The sequence below is a fragment of the Gambusia affinis genome, linkage group LG10 (genome assembly GCF_019740435.1).
Source record: "Gambusia affinis linkage group LG10, SWU_Gaff_1.0, whole genome shotgun sequence".
NCBI classification, from domain to species: Eukaryota; Metazoa; Chordata; class Actinopteri; order Cyprinodontiformes; family Poeciliidae; genus Gambusia; species Gambusia affinis.
Window position 1 is genome coordinate 24,705,944 of NC_057877.1, and position 17,671 is coordinate 24,723,614.

A 17,671-nucleotide genomic window follows, 5' to 3' on the forward strand; every position below is an offset into this window, starting at 1 on the left:
TCAAGTTGATTTAGTAATATTAATGAACCCAGAGCTGTACTCTGCCAATTAGATGAATTTTATTAGCATGCAGTCTGGAATCGTGCATCTGTGTCTGTATATTTAGAAATTAGAGGATGCAACTGCTTCCTCCTCCTGTATTGTCTTGAAAGACATCCTGGGAGATTTTCAGAATGAGATTTTCAAAAGTATTCCTAAAGTTGCGGGTCATTTTTCACAAATTTACTTTTTGAAGTTATTTTTAATATTACATTTACACATACATTTAGCCATATTTACTTGGAAGCGCATGAAGTGTTGGCCAGGTTGTATATCTTAACATATCTTTAATGTTTTTAAATAACAATTATTGCTATAGTAAAGTCTCAAACTGTAAAGTTATAAAAATCCTTCCTGATTAAAACAAATATTTGTAAAAAAAAAAAACTCAACAGTGGCACAATTCTTGGTATCTTCAAGCATACTGTAAAATTTTATATTAAGTGTTTCTAGGACTTTAAAGTAATCCATGACTTTAGCCCTCCCACAGCACTATCCTCAGGTGGAGCGTGACAGATGTTATAGTAGGACATCATGGGAGTGATACAGGTTACAGGTTGACGGGAAACGCCTACCTGTAAGTTTCTGAAACCATGTAAAAAAACTTTTGTAAAAGCACATGCGGGGGTCAGTGAGGCCCTGCTGGGACACACACAGGGTAAAGAGCTATCCAATGGACCCCGTCTCTTAAGACTGTGGGAGGGTTAAGGATATACCTTGGGGAAATTCACTGCTTGTTTCTATTAGCAACTAACCACAAAGTTGGAAGAGGATCCAGGTTTATCGTTCTATAAAGTGTAAAGAAGATGGTAATAGCGATAAAACAATTCTTTAAAGCTTACTGGTAGTGAACTGCAACAAAGAAATGCAATGACAAGCAGAAGCTAGAACCAAGAAAGAAATGCTGATGGTAAAGCCTTTACTTTTCCAATGAGATCTGTTAGGTATGGTGGTGAATCTGCAATGGTGTAGGCCTGTTTCTCCTACAAAACCCTGGGAAACTAGTTAGGTTGCATGGTGCCATCGACTCTATTGGAAAAATGATTGAAAAGCCTGTTGAACGTTATCAGTAAAATGCCAGACCAGATGTAGCTTTGATGGAGAGAGAAAAATGAGAAAACAAAGTTGACAATTTATCTTCCATTACTCCCCACTTGTCCAACGACTGGGGGAAGCTGTTTTTAACACTAAGCTTTATCAAAGAGGAACATTTTAAGCCTAGACTTAAAAGTAGACAGGACGTCTGCCTCATGGATTAAAACTTGAGAGCTGGTTCCACTGGAGAAGCGCCTGAGAACAAAAAGATCTGCCTCCTAATATCTACCTTTAGAGTTTCTAGGAACCACCACTACACCTGCAATCTGAGAGTGAAATGCTCTGTTAGGATCATATGGAGCAATCAGACCTCTGATGTATGATAGAGCTTGATTGTTAAGGTCTTTATATAAGAAGCAGAATCTTAAAATCTACTTACAAATTATGTTTACAATTGTGGTAGTTATAATTGTGTCACCGGTAACTTCATTAAAAACTGTTATTTCTTAATGTCAATTTTTTCACATTAAATTCAAAATAAGTTGAATTTTCTTTATAATACTGCATTTAAAAAGTAGATTTTTTTACGTTGTGGTCATTTGCAGGTTTTCAGTGGCATTAAAAAGCGCTCTCATCAGCGCTTCATGAGAGAGTCTTGATAAATGTGCGATCAGAAATTCAGTGGCAGCACAATAGCGAGTAGTTAAGGTTTTGAACTTGTTAGTCATGTACTATTTCCTCCTGCTGACGGTTGTGTTTGAAAGGTTAAAGTTGAATCTTACTGTATTAGAAATGTTTTTATTACTAAATACAGAGTTTGAAATATTTGAAATGTTGAACACAATTTTTAAGGAAAATAAAGTTGATAATTAAGGACATATTTTAAATAAAGGTCTTTCCAATTTGATCACCAAAGTGATCAATGACCTTATTTAATGTTTCTTCTCCTCCGGAAAGTGAGCTGTCCTTTCACTGTCTGCATTACATCAAGCTCCAGGTTAAGTACCAAATGTGATGGTCAAAAGCACTGTTTGCATTTGCTTTCCTTCCATTAGCAAAGCTAGTACAAGCTTAACATGGAGTGTGTTAGGGCAGGATTACGTTCAGGTGTTAAAATTGGATGCTAATCCTGGGTAGCTCTGCTTTTTAAAGCCCAGCGCCACTGCCAGCATGACTGTTTCTTCCTGACACACGAGGGTAGAAGATGTGGGAGGGTTACTTAATTGTAATTAAGAGCAGTAGAGGTGATCATCCTCATGCTAGTAGATGGGATTACCATCTCTTTTCCTAAAGATGTGATCGTGAGAAATGCAAGAAAGATATGGGGCACTTTTATCGCAATAACAAGATAATGCAGCAGCATTATCTCTGCAAATTATTTCTGACTGGATGGGGTTTAACGATTAGCAAAACCTGATGGAAACTTGGCATATTAGTGTATTAGTGCTTGCACACTGTCAGATGAAGCAATACTGAAAACTGAGGCATAATATTATCCTATCCTTAAGTAGTGTCAATTCAACTGCATATTTTTCTAAGGTGTGGAGAATTTGATAGAAATTAGCAACCTGAGTTTCTTGTTCACAAGTGCTGCTTAAAGGGGGAGTTGTTTTAACTATTTCATCTTAACGTTAGCTATTACGTTATTAAGGACAGGTATTTTCTGCTGTCCCTTGAAAGAATTTCTTTTAGTTTCATAGAAGTGCATCACAGTAAATCGGAATAATAGTTCAAAGTTGTGTATTTGAACGATTTAAGTCAAAAAGTGAAATACATATAAATTTAGTTTGTGGGTTTCCAGGACTTTGTGTTTATTTCTGTTAGCTGAGAGCTAATTATTACCCATAACTGAATTTCTTAGAAAATTCAATAAATGAATAACACCAAAGAAAAACAGATAATACGGAAAAGTTTGCCAAAGAAATAAGAAAGCCTGTTTACTATGTATGATATGCTCTTAATGCTTGCCTAAAGTAATAAGTAACAGTAGCCTACATTGACAAAATACCTTTAACATTTGCTTCAGTTGCACCTTTCCTCGAAGCTTGTAGTGACACAACATACGGTACATTATAACATTTATTTGGGGCAAAATCAGTAGTTATATTTTATTGGCTGAAAACTATATAACAATGGATTCCTTTTTACCATATCTCTGAGTGAGACCTCAGTCAACACTGCTCTTATGGGTGGAGTTACCACTCATTAAGATGTCACAACGGAACTGCTAACAAACAAAAGCCCAGCCAAAAGAGGGCTCCGGGGAGGATGTAGTCAAAACGTGCCTTTTGGCCAGTTTGCTGATCAATCATGTACAGTGAAATTGCAGTCAATAAATTGGGCATTAAGTTACAGGCTGTGTTGCCAGGTTCCAAATCATGTTGCAAAATAAAATCAGCATCTCCATGTTGTCATCAGAAGGAAAAAAGAAATTATCTAAAGTGACCCGGTGACTTTGAAAACGCATTGGACCAAAACTATAAGATGGCATGCCTCACTAAAACATGACAGATTATGGAAACATCACTGTAAATATTGAACAACTTGAATTCTGTGCCACTTTGGTCTGGGTGACAAAACAATAACTATATCTATTGAGATAGACACGTCATCAATATTAATAGAAAATACATCCGATAGAATGTCAATAATTCCAGAACCGCACAACATTCTGGAAGATGTAGGCAGAGGAAAAGCTTTAGCCACTCTACTTCTCACGACCAGCTAAGCAAGGTTAACTAACTCACTCACTCTTTGGTAAAATAACAACCTGTTGAATAAGGCCCAGACATACTCTGGTGTACTTCACTCCTCAGATGTCTGCGCATGGTCTATGAAGACTCAATGTGTACCTCTGCCGAACATGCCCACACAAAAATGCAGTTTTTACCACTGCATGCTCAGTGACGCGTTGATTCACACAGAAAACTGCTCAGCAGGAAACAGTGTTGGCAACACGTTGTTTTGTACGCAACACCGAGCTGATAATTTTGAGTCAGCGCGAGCAGTCAAATGGATGCATCAAATTTACTGCTTTCCATTTCGATTGTGGGAAATAAATTAATTTTGTCTTGAAAAATGTTGTCACTCGATACAGCCTGGATTTGAAGAAATCCAGTGACTACATTTGGTCTACAGGACTCTGTAAACAATCTACTTTATTTAGGCTTACCCTTCTTTCAGCGAGTGTCATTTACTGTCTGCTGGACAACTGCTTTCTGGTAGTCTTCCCTTTGATTTTGTAAGTTGTCCAAGAGACTGAAGTTGAGGTTTTCTTCACATGCATCAAACTAAACAGAAATTAACACTTGAGTACATCACTAAAAGTTTCATGAAACTGTAGTCATTTTATAATAAAATACTGATGCAACTCAGTTTTTTTTATTTCTTTAGCTGTACCTGTATACCTGAAAAAGTATTTAGAGGTTTTAAGTACTGCGGCCATCATTCAAGTCTAAGCATGCCACTGGTGTATTTTTTTTCCATTCTCTCTGCTTTAGCTTGAAAGACAGTAGATGAGAGCAGATGAGACATGTATTTGTTTTCAGTGATTTAGATCTTTTTACAGCACATGCTAAGCACAGTAGATGCCGTGAGTTGCATGCCCTCATGCTATAAATTGTTTAGATCTTTGTTTTGGACATCATATTTTACTTTGCAAAACAGGATATGTGGGGTATTTCCCTTGGGGCCCTTAAAATAGAAAATCCTTATATTCCTTACTGTTCTCCCTGTAAAAAAATTAACTCTTTAACTTTCCTTTTGGGCAACAATAAATTAAAATGTTTTTTGTGCTTTGTAACATTTGGATGAGTGTTGGAAATGGTTGGATGAATATTCTTAGTCCATGTAGGTTTAACTCAAATCCATTAACTGCCAGTGTGATCTTCTTTAGAGGAAAACAAGTCGAGTTAAAATGTATACTTCTGATTCCTAGAGCCAAAACCTGACTCTACACTTTACATATTTGTCCATGTTCATGTTTTGAGCGGAACAGCCTTCTAATCTCTAATGACCCTTTGGCATTTCCTGTGTAGTTACCAAAAGAAGAAACTTAAGCGTAGTCTCAACACTGATAACACTCAAACAATAGAAAAACCAGCATGTTGGCAGAATGCCGATTGCTTTAAACATTTTGCAGATTGTTTGAAATAGTTTGGCCTACAACATACACTTCTTGGGTTTTAGACACATAGTCCTGTTAATCCTAGTTACCAGTGATTGGAATTAAACCGTCTCATAGAGGTTGGATAAACCTTTGACTGGACTGTAGCAAAGTAGAGAGCCATATGGTGGACTCCTTTGCAGTCTTTACATCTGTAGTCATGGAAGAATTTATCTCCATTATTTTTGGCTTATAGTAAAACTGAGCAAAAGGACTCGGGAGTAGCTAATCTATTATACATGTAATAATTTTGTTATTATTGAAATAGATTTTTTTTTTAAATACAGAATGTAATAATTCTGCTTTCTGAATTTGTGGAAAGGAGCTTTCATAAATATTCTGTTGTTTTGAGTTAAACATGCCTGCACTTGGGCTGCTTTTTTGAAATAAATTAACAACCCCTAAGTGTTTGTCAAATAATTATTACTCTATATCAAATAAAAACCTTGATAAAGACACGTCAATTTGCCCTAATAATTTTTCTTCCCAGCTTCTTAAGACTATTATAAAGTCAAATTGAGTCATATTTCCAGTGACAATATATACTGTTTATTTAACTTTATCTTCACTTAACCCCTCAATGCCTGTGTACAAACAAGAAGTCTCACCTGAACTGGAAAGGTGTGTCTGGTGATTGTTGATTAAATATTTAGCTTGTTCTGCATTTTACTGCTTGAATTTCAAAACCCTAAATGACACACAGAGAAGTTTAAAAAATAAATTAGATGTTTTCTCATTTATATTAGTGAGTATACTCTATTTACACACAATAGTTACGTCTCCCTAAATGCAATTTGGCACAGTGATGAGACAAACTGGATGAGGACAAACGGCCCCTGAAGTGGCTCAATACAAAGTAAATTGAGTGTCTATTTTTTCCAAGCTGGAGGATAGATCTGTTTTGTCACTAAGCATGTCTGCAGGTTCAATCTGCTCATTCTGCTATTTCACCTGTCAGATTTTTACCTCTGACTGAGACCTCTCTAATCAAGCAACTGACAGGGGCTCCTTGTGTGCACATTTTTTCACTTTAACCTACAAATTTTAATTTGTTGCTGAATAAATTTGTATTTGATTTATTGAATTGAACCCAGAAGTGCAACTCATTCACTATCAACTAGAAGCGCTCTATAATTCAAGATAAATGATTATTTACATGCAAATTAAAGTCCAAACGTCAATATTATTTCATGAGATACATTTGAAATTGCTTTCTGTTATCTTGAAGAAATGGTTTGATGAGATGAAACAGAATAAAGTAAAACTCACTTAACATAACATATGTGATTTCCAGCTCTCACACTGTATGTATACTTTACATGTCCACCACTGCTACAAAATCTACAAAACTGCAATTAAGTAAAAAAAAAAAAACAATGCAGGGATTAAGTAGATGGGGAGGTGAAGGACTCTCTCATCTTACACTATACTATCTGCATGGTGAGGAGAGATTCACTCACCTCAACATGCTGAATGCTTAAAACTGAAAGTAAAAGTGACAACTGCCCTGTTTTCTGATTGATGTGTGATGTAATCAGTTTGTGACTACTTGCGAGTACTTAAAATGTTGGAATTTCAATCCCAGTTATGATGACATTAAGGCAAAAGTAACCTTGTTACCTTGTTCTTACTTAGCAGAGTACTGTGAATTCCACAACATGATCCAAAGATGCATTAACCTTTCAGAGCATGATAGTATCAAAAAGGACACATGCTGTAAAAACATGAAAGGAGTTGATATTCTACAAAATTCTCTTAATTTCCTTACAGTTTGACTCTGGTAGAATGTTCTCAGTACAGTAGCGTACATGTTAAGAAACTGTGTGATGGGAGCTCTGGGATACTCAAGCCCAAATAAAGTGAAAACATGTGAATGGAAATTTTGGCTGCATCAGGTTTTTTTTGTTTGTTTGTTTGTTTTGCTCAAGAAAAGTCTGTCTTAATACATGTGAAATTAATATGTATTCAATTTAATGACACCTTTGCCTAAATACAGTATCAAGAAAATTTGCTGTAGACTCATAAGTGAAATACGCTGAAAGGATAGAAAGCTGATTGACTGCCCTGATGTAGGTGCTTCAGTATCTGTATGAGTCACTGGATTTTCCTAATAACACGAGTGTGCACACACATGCTAACACATTTTCAGTCAAACATTTGCATGACTCTGCAAAAGCATAGGCAACACAAAGGAAAATCAAGGTGTTCAGATATAATTGTGCCTCTGAATGTATTTACCAACAATCTGGATAATTCACAGCAGGGATTAGGAAGATGGGGAGGTGAAGGGCAGAATAAGAAATGAATCTACTTTTTGCTACCACCATATTTATTCCCAGTCACAGCACAAAAAGCTGTCCAAATTCATCTTTTTTTCCTCTATGCACACACCCACTTATGCATACACTGCCACACACTGGCATGCTTATATAATGATGCCCAAGATTCAGAGCCAGATAAACAGACATGTTTGTGTAATCCACTGGCAGCTGGGGGAAGATGAAGTTCTTCTATGGCGTAATCTGACTGCTTTTATGAGTGATGTATGACATTCATCTTGGAAAAACAGTGTTGTCAGAGGATTATACAGTTTAAAAATTTGTGCTTTTGGCTGGTCCCTGCTTTAGACATATCAAGAACGTGAATAAATTTGAGTTTTAATTTTCTTTGAATTAGGGTCATCCACATCTTTAATGGTGGACTTTTATATCTGAGTAAAGATTTTACACATGGCTAATTAGATAAAAACAGGAAGCAATTCCGATAACTAATCTCAACAGATTGAGGGTGTTGTTTTCAGTCTGAGTGGCCTCTCTGCCATGCTGCAGTCAGAGTAGTTGGTTATTTCCACTCATACATGCGAAGCCTAATTTAATATCCCATCAGTGGCTTTATTTATAAACTAAGAAAAAATCTCTGGTGCTCCAGCTGCTGTTGCTGCAGCAACTGTGTCATCACTTTGATGTAACTGCGGGTGTCCTTGTGTTAATCTGGTTAATGACAAGACAACAAAGAGAGTCCCTACTGACTGCATTCGACAACAGTGTTAGCTAAAAGAAAGTAATAACATTTATTTCAGTGCCATATTTGAATGATTTGTTTAATACTGTTAACAGATTAGGGGTGTCGGCCTGAGAAAATGTATCTGGGATTTTCATGTAGAATATACCTGTAAATATAGTTTGTGATTCATTTAATCGTTCACCTTTCTTTTCTATTATTCTTCACCACTGAATTTTGGCATCTTAGGCACTAAACTCTAGATCAAGATTATGCAGGGCAGTAAAAGGTCATTCAACTGGCCAAATACAGTGGATCTCAACAGTCTTCTCACTTCATATATTATGCCAGGTTTTTGTGAAGTATCAATTGAGACCATGCTAAATAATTCTTAAAACTTATGTCACATATATAATGACTTAAGAGAGCAGTCTGTTGTGCCTCGTTTCTACTGAGAGGGACAACAGGGGCCGGTACACTATTTTGTCTGTTTTCATTGTACAAGTGACCATTAAAACGGCACCATGCCTGGGCCTCCTTCATGGTACGGTACAGTTAGTGTGGAGCTACTAGAATCACACAACACAGTTTATTGATAAGGGAATAGAAAACGTCACTGCCTGTGACAAGCATGAGACTTGCTTGCATGTTTATGTTTAACCCTGTTTTCAATGCAAAAGTTGCAACATTCTCCAAGTCTCTAATTGTGAGGACACATCTTGTCCGCTACTTTTTTTTTTATTGTTTAATATTTAAGTATTAGTTAACTTATTAAATCATAAATTTATTTATAGATATTTGCGTTCATACATTTATTCATGTCAGCTTTAGCTCAAAACTTGTTAGAGGAAGAGCTTTTGCTTTCATCAGTGCATGTGTGATAAATCCCCTCTTTGCCAACCCTGTGGACTTGTCAGGGTCGAGTGCTGCATGTCTATTTGGACTGCATGGCTACGAGCCATACCAGTGCAAACAGATGTCATTTTCAATCAGCTGAGGATGCACTGGCAGGGTGACGCACAGACAGAGCTACAGGAAGAGATTAGCAGAGTTTAGGTTGATACTGGACGGCTCGAGAGAAATAATGGGATCCTGAAAAGGTTTGTGGCTAAGAGTGAGACAGGTGTTGAGTATTGGATTTGGAATATAATATAAAAAATGAGACGCTTAGTTCTTTGTGGAACACTTACATAACTTATTTTCAGAACTGGTTTTACAGCGGGGAGTTTAGAGTATTCTGTTTCTGTTCCCTGTTTTCATTTCTGTTTTGTTTAAATTACGGATACATTTTCTTACATGGTCATTCTAGACGCTTATGCTGCTGGCATTAAGTCTCGTCAGTGTTTTATGTCAGTGTTTAAGAGAATTATAACTTGATGCTTAATTCTGAATTGCTTTATAGTTTGCCTTTTTTACAATACTAGACTTGCACTGGCTTAACTTTGTTCAACACACTTTTATTGTGTTTTTGTCTTTCAACTTATTGTTAAATTCTTGAGAGACTGTTCTTAGAAGTAACATAAATGAAATATATTTTCATGTTGATTACAGTTGTGAAGAAACCATAATCCTGGTTTTATCATTATATAAAAACAAAAATTCTGAGATGACATGACGTTTTTTTCACAAATGTTTCCTTTTAACACTCAACACATTTTTGTTGGTAAATCAGAACATTCCCATAACATTTCAGGGTTTTCTCTTTACGTGACCACAAAGAAGGCTGGAGAGATAGTCCTCTGTCAGCCACTGGCCCAGCAGCTATCAGATGGATGATTCATGGCAGATAAGATTTCATTAGCAGACATCAAACCACACCACAGAATAGAGGACCCATTGATTTTCATCATATCAGCAGAGCGACACAGCAGTGAACCAAACGGAAAGGAAGGGAGATTTCAGACTTAGAGTTCACACTGTGCATCACTAAAACTAAAACATAATGTACAGTCTCCCAGTTGTATGCAGATCCTGCTATACAGCGATGTATAGCATTGTCAGCTGTGCACTTTCTGCTTTGTTTGCTTTTATTAGCAACAAGGAAAATATTATACATTAAATTTGTTTTGAGTCATTTTCAAGCAGTATGATTTATTTAAAAAATACACACACATTATACTGTATGTTAGCTGCTCAATGGGAGATGTGTTTTATTTTTAAAGACTGCTCTTCAGAATATAGTACCTCTGGTATTTGCCATACTGAGATATAACCAAAGCTTGTAGTAATTTCTCCTCATTAAGTGATTACGCCTGTTTTTTTTGTTGTTTTGTTTTTCATACTGGGGTGAGTTAGGAGAGACTTGCCCCACAGTACACCATATGCAGGCATGGCTGATCTTAACTGCAAATGAAAGAAAAACTGAACCTGGTAAATTATACTCTATTTATAGATCACTAAAACAATGTTATAGAGAAGATCTATGAAACTATCGACACCCTTTTCTCTCCACTCAATGAAGGAATGGGAAAATTTTTCTATTCTATTTCCCAATGAGAATAGAAAAATTGTTAAATGTAGGAGAGTGTTTATGTCGATACAGGTTGGCATTTGTATGATTCAATACTGTATGGCAGGCTAAGCAGATAAGAAATAATGGGGCCTAACTGTGATTTAGCCTCTTTTATGTTAGAGTACACAAGGTCCTGGAGCCTGTAAGGTCGGGAATGATTCTCTTCAATTGATTTCCAAGAAATGAAAGCCATAGGACTAAATCATACAAGCAGAGGTCGGAGCACAAAGGATTTAAAGTACATCTTGAAAATATTTGGCAGAGCTCAGCCAACGAGTGTTTTTTTTCTCATTGAAATGTTCTTAATTTCAAATGAGGTCTTTTCCCATTCCTTACAAATTTAGAGAGTTAAGGTTTTCCCAGTAACCCTTTGGTGTTGCGAGAGGAATCACTGAGAAGTAATAGCTTTCACAAGGAAGAGTATTCATTTTAATTAATGACATGCTGGCAAGAGGAGAGTTTGGGAGTTTTGACCGGCATTGTAAAGCTTTCTCATTGAGGTCAAATTAATTTTGAAAGTTATAAAATCAAATATTTTAAATAATTTTCTTTCTGGATTACTTTATTGCTCAGTCTCACCAACTTTTCTCTTACAGTTTACATACTATACATACTGTATAGTCTTGCATGGTTTCAAAAATGTCAGACTCATTCGGTATCTGTAACTAATTTATTCAAATCAAATGTGAGAATAGAGGTACTGTGTAGTTCTTCCTTTATTTTTCTCAGTTTCTACTTGACTTCCTGCTGAATCTGAAAAAGGCTAAGTAGGCCAAGAAACTTCTGCAGAATATATTATAATTTCAGCTGGTCTGATTTGATGTTTTGCATTCAAAGCACACAGATAGGATCTTTGACAAAACGTGTAGATTCATGCAGAGAGAAGTTTTTAGAATCTTCTCTAAAAAAATCACAAACCTCTCCGCAGACAGTTTTATTTTTCTTTGTTTCTAAAGTAAAATTAAAGTCGACGCGAACAGCTTTCAGAAGCATGTTTGTTCACGTCAGATTTTCTCCTAATCATGAAACATGAAAATTTTTCTCACTGATCCATTGTTCATTTGAAGATTTGACTTCAGTATAGCTATTATTTAATTTAGAGGTACTGTTCTAGCTTATCTTTACTCTTTCCCAACAAGATTTACAATTCAGTAATGTCACATGTAAAGCAACTCATTGTATTTGTTAGACTAGTTCATCATAGTTTTTTCTCCAGGCCCTAAAATTTCAAGTTTTACAAAAGATCCACCATATAATTCTGTTTCTGGTTCTGTTTAATCACAATGGAAGCCTGTGAGATGTTTTCAAGCTCCAGGCTGCACACTTGATGATCCTTCCTACAAGCATACACAGTTCGAGCTTAAATGAATGTGATGAGTTTTGTCCACAAAGCTTCTATGCTAGAAAAAGGCTCTCATTTCTGCTGCCCTGTTTTCTTTTAGAACTAGATTAGTTGCATTAACAGGGCTGCACAGTGGCGCAATTGGTAGAGCTGTTGCCTTGCAGCAAGAAGGTCCTGGGTTCGATACCCAGCCCGGGGTCTTTCTGCATGGAGTTTGCATGTTCTCCCTGTGCATGCGTGGGTTCTCCGGCTTCCTCCCACAGTCCAAAAACATGACTGTCAGGTTAATTGGTTTCTCTAAATTCTCCCTAGGTGTGAGTGTGTGTGTTAATGGTTGTGTGTCCTGTATGTTTCTGTGTTGCCCTGCAACGGACTGGTGACCTGTCCAGAGTGTACCCCGCCTCTCGCCCGGAAGATCGCTGGAGATAGACACCAGCAACCCTCCCGACCCCATTAGGGACAAGGGTGAACAGAAAATGGATGGATGGATGGATTAGTTGCATTAACCTTAACCAGAGATTCTCACTAGTATTTTCTTTCAAGTCCAAATTGAAAAAAAAAACAAAAAACATCTTTCTTTAGTCTTAAGTCTTTAATCGTTGACATTGCTGTTGAAACAATCAGTTCCATTCCACCTAGTCTGCTTCCTGTAGGAATTCAGATAATTATCATTAGGTCTAATTTACCATGTGGATATTTTACATATTTTTCTCTTTTAGTACATCAACTACCTAAATTTAAAATTTTGGAATGAACTGAAAGCCAGTTGCTTTGGCGTCTTAAGCTGTTCACAGAGAACAGCGCAATGAACACACAGAATTCTGATTGTGGTCGCATTTAATTAGTAGCACGAACAACATGAACAAAATTGGAATCTAGTGTCAAAGTTTTTTGTGTGAATGTAGCGTCTGTCAAGCTGGAAGTATCTGTTTTTGCTACTGTTGAGATAAGAAATTGGAATGTGTTTCATTGAGTCTGATTCTGTCTGCCTTTGGATTGAGTTGACACATATTTGGATCGATTTGTCTTGTAAAGTGCCTTCATATGATGCCTGTGCCTATTTGCCACTGTCTTAATAAACTGAATTGAATTAGACTTGTAAAATTCCTATTACCATGAAATAACACAAAAATGCAGGAAAAAAACCCAAAAACATTTAGATTGATATGATTTGTTTTATTATGCGTAAATATTCTTTTCCTTGCAGTATTTACATGAGGTTGGTGTTGCCCATGTTCCTGGAAGTTATTTACATCCACATTGAGAGTAGTTGGTCCCAGTGTGTTTGTTTGGCTCTGGTCAACTTGAGGGTTATATAAGTCTTTAGGAACATAGAATTGCCGGGAGTGACACTTGAATTGATGGTGTGTTTCTTCTAAGTGCTTCCAGATCTTGTGGTTTCTCCCCTCTTTTTCTGCCTCTCCCTCTACCAGCCCTTCATTCAGTCTTCTTCCTCTTGTTTAATCTGTTAACAGCATTGTTTTCTAACTATGTGCCTTAACAGATGTGTTAGAGGTTTTTAGTAAATCCTTCTCTTTAATGAACAATAGACCGTCAGATGAAGCATTTGTTTTGCAACTGAAATCTTGCCAAACCTATAATCTGGGTGTGAACACATAGGTGGAGTTTGTGGTTGGCTTTTACCAAAATGAACTGCGATTAGATTGGTGGGAGGAAACATGTAATCCACAGGAATGTATGCCATTTTTTAGGATTCTAACTCAGTAAAAGGTTAGAAAACGCTGCTGCTCATCCTCTTGAAGCAAAAGGAAATGTTCAATATTCTATTATTTCTCCCCCTTTTTGATGTTTGTTTTTCACAATTATTTTCTTTCTACAAATCAGTTAATTACATGTTTTTCTCTTAGACTACTTGAAAGGGAGATTTAACATGGCTTTATCTGAGGGACTGATATATGTCAGCTTTGTGTAGCAGTCTCATCTGGACAAATCCACACACGTTCTGTTCACATGACTGCAATCCTGACTGTCATTCATGTGTGGAAAGTCTCTAGATATGTTCTCTATTCATCTTTCTTGCACAATGTTTTATGGACAGTTAACCTCTTACACCCTAAGCGAGCCGAGGTCACATGGCAGCTGGACCCACCGGTGGGTCCGTCGGGTTCTAGAGGTTAAACTAAATTCATCTATTAAATTTTCATTTAATACTAAATACTAATTAAATCTATTTTGTTAAGATTTATTTTGTATGAGTATGGTTTATTGTGAATTTTTGTTTAGATGGAAATGAACATGAGCTGTTATCTGTTAAGTGCCATGATGCGATCATTGTGAACTAAATAAATGACTATGTACAGCTAAGGTATTTGTAGAGTATGTGTATCCGTGACTTGATGGTTCTGTACAAAAATCTGCTGTGGTGTCCTCCATTGCCTGGAATGCCCCTTTCAGTTGCAAAAACATGACAGGTAATGCTGCAAATGACGTTATTGGTTCAGAAAGGTCAAATTTTCACTTGCCTGTTGGAAATTAAACACAAATGCATCTTGTGGTCTTAATTCTGATTCACAAAGAGGGAGCTTACCGAAGGTCCCTGAATTTCTCTTGTTTGGCAGAGCACATGAAATGTAGAGACGGTGGCTAATATAAAATTTTCTTGACATTTCTGACAGTTTATATCTCTTTAAACCAGTGAGGCACATAGTGCAGCAAATTATATATATTTTAAGCATGTTTCTGTTGTATTTTAAATAATTAAATCAATACAAATACGAATTGACTTTTAATGTAAACAATAAACTGTTTTATTGTGACAGTTTGCCACCCCAAAAACTTGCAAATTGCCTTTTTTTCCAACTTTCCAACCAGAATGCTCCCAACTCAGCTGTTTTCTACATTTGATTATACAATAAATTTGTGATTTAGTCTAAATTGCCCTTAGTCAATCTTGTGGTGAACCAAATGAATCGTTTATTAGGTGATAGACTGTGGTAATTTGTTGTATTTTTTCCTGGCATGATTGGCTAGCACTTTGGAGGTTTGGCTCGGAGTTGGTGCACAAAGGCAGTGTGGCGTGCAAACATCACATTAACCAGACAGCTGTGTTTTTCCAAGACTGGACTCACACACATACATGTGCTAGTTTATGCAATTTATAGATAAAGTCTCACACAGAATCATAAAGGAAAGGATTGCTTCTTATAAGGAAAAGGGGAAGACGATGTTTTGCATCTTGCTAGCTGTTTTTTGCAAAATAAATATTCAGTTTTTTCCTCCTTGTGGCCTCCGTACAAAATGCTTATTAAGCCAATACAAAGGAAGAAAAAAGGAAGAAACAACACTTAAAACATGTTCCGACAAGTAAGATTGTTTTGTGGACGGAGGTCTGGCTAATAAATATTTGAAGGCCAAAATGTGCTTAGTCAGCTGTAGCTTTCTGAAAAAGCTTGGTTTCTGTACCCTAGCTCCCTGTCATCCACACACACAAGAGATAATCATAAACTGTATGACAGCAAAACGGCTTCTCGAGAAATCCATTTTAAAGACCCTTCACAAAGAGGGTAATTGTTTTGGGACCATGTCAAACTGCATAACCAGATAAGAGCTGCATTTGATTTCTTTTTAAAGTTTTATATGGATTTAATTTTATCAATATGATGTTTTAGTCAATTTGCTTGTTGCACACAGAATTAAAACATTCTACAAAGTGAAAATATTAACACAACTAGTGAGTGTCCATATCACTGTTAAATGTCTCTTGTGATTTATTAATGGCCAATCTGTTCTGTAGGAGTGCTAAGCTGACTCATCACTGACTCATGACAAATGTTAGCTTGTGTTTGCTATCTGTGTATTGGTATGTGAGTGAATGTGTGTATGTGAAATAGGTTTTCATCATAAGACCACAGATCATTCCTCCTCCATCTCCCAATAAGAACTCAAAACAGGTGAAAAGATCAATCTGAGGGTTTAAAAGCATCCACCCTGTCATCAGTGAATCACCCTAGTGTACAGCCACACAATCTTTTGTTTCAATACTTATGTAATGAAATCACAGTATTTGATTCTAAAATAACAAAATAGTTAAGGAAAATTCCATATCTCTGGTAACAACCTCTCCACCACTGCCACAACCAGGATGTTTATTTTTAATCAGCAGTTTTGACAATGAAGACAACTTCTAAAGTTTATTCTGAATTAGTGTAGAACTGTTCAGTTATGTGTATAATAGGTAGTCCACCTAGTTTTTTGCAATTCCGTGATCATGGAAATTCATGCATATTCAAGATACCCTGCATTTTTCTCTCACTCATGCATAATTGTGAGTTTATTGCAAATTTTCTGCAAAAATGGTAAAAACATTGGGTTCAACTCCACCTCAAATCTTTTTTTTCTTCCTATGCAGCCACATTCTTACTTCGTATCAAGTTATAGTCTGTGGTTGATATGGCAAGTAGCAAAAGTCACATGTACTGTCATACATTAGCGCAAATATTGTAAACATTCTTTTCAACTATTTCTAAAAGTGGCACCACTGAATTGCTGATTTTTGGATGCAAAATAGCACAAGAAAAATGTCACAATCCTGGAGTGACTGATGTAGGAATAAATTTATCAAAAAACCAGCTGGACAGTTTTTAGTTTGAGTGCTCCTGACCCCTTAATACAAAAATCAAATTGTTTTCCTGTCAGTGAATACACCATATCTAAGCAATACCAAAAGGGCTCCCCGGTGTGGATTCTGTCCTCAGTGAATTGGACTTAAAGTGAGCAATTTTCAGCCTATCTGAATACACAGAAGGGACAGAGATGTCAGAAAAGGAACCTGCTGTTCCTATGAAATGTCAAGACTTGTCTCTAATGAAGCCTGGGCGCAAATTCAAACTGGAAGACTCTTTAGCCCCACCTGGCTCGTCCTATCGGAGCATCCCGCCCATCACCGCTGTCCTATCAACGCTGGACCAAGCCACGTCACGTCCAATCGCCTTCCAAGGCCCAGCTGAAAAGGACCTCCATCCATGGCGTCTTCCGCATCCCAACCGCGCTCAACCTGTTCAGCCGCACGCCTCAGCTCTCGGTCAAATATCTCACCAGACCTCTTTTCAGAGCGACTGCTCGCCCCCGCACCTCTCATGTCCGTCATAAAGCCGCTTAGCCGCGTGCTCGGCCGCTTCTTTCCCTCAGACGCTCCCCAGATGGAAGAGAATCCCTGGACCTCATTCATTCCAAGCAGCTTCTCCCGCCGCTTTCTCGCTGACTGGGATCCACCGTCACCTGCTCCAGCGCTACCCACTTCACGGCCTTGGCCGGCTCGCCAGGTCTCGCCGCACCGACCTACGCCAACAACTTCACATACTTCAGATAGCCGCTATCAGCCCGGTCATCCGCTCCTTCCGTCCGGATTTCCCACGCCACGCCCGCCTCGGGCCTTCCAGGTAAGACGATCCTCACATATCTCATCCATGTTTCGCAATGTTAGGAAACGAGGACTTTTTCTTAGTCCATCTCCTCCCGAACTTGCAAGCCTTATTCGTGACAAGGCGCACCCAGGCTGCGCTTTTAAATGCTTCAGAGCTTTACCGAATAAATGCATAAATAAATCAGTAACTAGTAG

At 37.3% G+C, this 17,671-nt stretch overlaps 1 protein-coding gene across 2 annotated transcripts in view; it reads left to right on the forward strand.

Moving 5' to 3' along the window:
- sgip1a (SH3GL interacting endocytic adaptor 1a) overlaps window positions 1-17,671 on the forward strand; it is a 73,443-nt gene that overhangs the window by 13,782 nt on the left and 41,990 nt on the right. The window lies entirely within an intron of this gene.